Below are 1521 nucleotides of genomic sequence, written 5' to 3'. Positions count from 1 at the left end.
TGACAGTAAAACATGACACTTCCTATTCTCAGGGGGCGTGGCCTAAGTGATGTCATCATTCGACCATAGGGTATTGTAGGAGACCCGATGATAATGAATCACAGAAACTTTGGTGCCTCTGTGAGTTTCTGTGTAGGAGATATAGCAGTTTATGTTTTTACGGCGAGTAGGTGAACTTTGACCCCTGCTAACCCCCCTTCAGCATACTCAAAAACTCACCGTTTAGATAACTTTAGATGAGACATGCCTTATGAACAGACTGACCGAGTTTGAAGCCGATCAATCGAAATCCCTAGGAGGAGATAGATCAAATATGAAGGCTGTAAACGGCAAAAATGGGGTCAAAAACCGAACTTGAATCCAAAATGGCCGACTTCCTGTGGGGTTTAGACCATGGCTCCAAGAGACTTTTTTGTACGTCCTGACAAGGTACACATGTGTACAAAGTTTCGTATTTGTAGGTTAAAGCATGGCTTGGGGCTGATCATTTAAAATTTTCTAGGGGGCGCTATAGAGAAATTAGGCCACGCCCACCAAATATTGTGATGGATTCCTGTCGGGCAGTCGATGAGGATCCATCGTTGTGAATTTGGAGCAGCTGGGACCGAAAATGTGGAATTGAGAGCCAAACGTATGACGATGGCGTTAGAGGTCACTTCGCCACGCCACCACGCCCACCTGCTCCATCGTAGCTGGTCAGGGTTGGAATCCTCAATACACCAACATGTTTTCTGTGTCTGGGCACAGTTTCATGTTGATGAGGTCAAAGGGGTCAGATAGCGACAGTTCACAGTAAAACATTACACTTCCTGTTCTCAGGGGGCGTGGCCTAAGTGAGGTCATCATTCGACCATAGGGTATTGTAGAAGACCCGATGATGATCAATCACAGAAACTTGGTGCTTCTGTGAGTTTCTGTGTAGGAGATATAGCAGTTTATTTTTTTACGGCGAGTAGGTGAACTTTGACCCCTGCTGACCCCCCTTCAACATACTCAAAAACTCACCGTTTAGATAACTTTAGATGGGACATGCCTTATGAACAGACTGACCGAGTTTGAAGTCGATCAATCAAAATCCCTAGGAGGAGTTCGATCAAATACGAAGGCTGTAAACTGCAAAAATTGGCAAAAATGGGGTCAAAATGGGAACTTCAATCAAAAATGGTTGACTTCCTGTGATACTTGCACTATGACATTAATTGTAAATTTTGAGCGTCTTGGGGAGCTCTACAAGTGTACCAAATTTCACGTCTCTACGATAAAGTAAGTGAATAGCAGAGGGTAAAAAAGGGTGTTTTTCCAATTTCTAGGTGGCGCCGTAGAGACATTTCTGTTGCAATTTTTACGACGACTTTAAAATACGTAAATTTTAAACAGGCTAAAGGCCTCTGCCAAGTTTGGTGAGTTTTTGAATATGATAAAGCCCCCAAAAAGCCAATTCATTTGGGTGGAAGAATAATAATAATAAACAGTAGGAAAACAATAGGCCTTCGCAGCGCTTAGCTGCTCGGGCCTAATAAT

The sequence above is a fragment of the Poeciliopsis prolifica genome, unplaced genomic scaffold (genome assembly GCF_027474105.1).
Source record: "Poeciliopsis prolifica strain line A6 unplaced genomic scaffold, Auburn_PproV2 SCAFFOLD010, whole genome shotgun sequence".
In the NCBI taxonomy this organism is placed as follows: domain Eukaryota; kingdom Metazoa; phylum Chordata; class Actinopteri; order Cyprinodontiformes; family Poeciliidae; genus Poeciliopsis; species Poeciliopsis prolifica.
Note: the sequence above shows the minus strand (reverse complement) of the source record.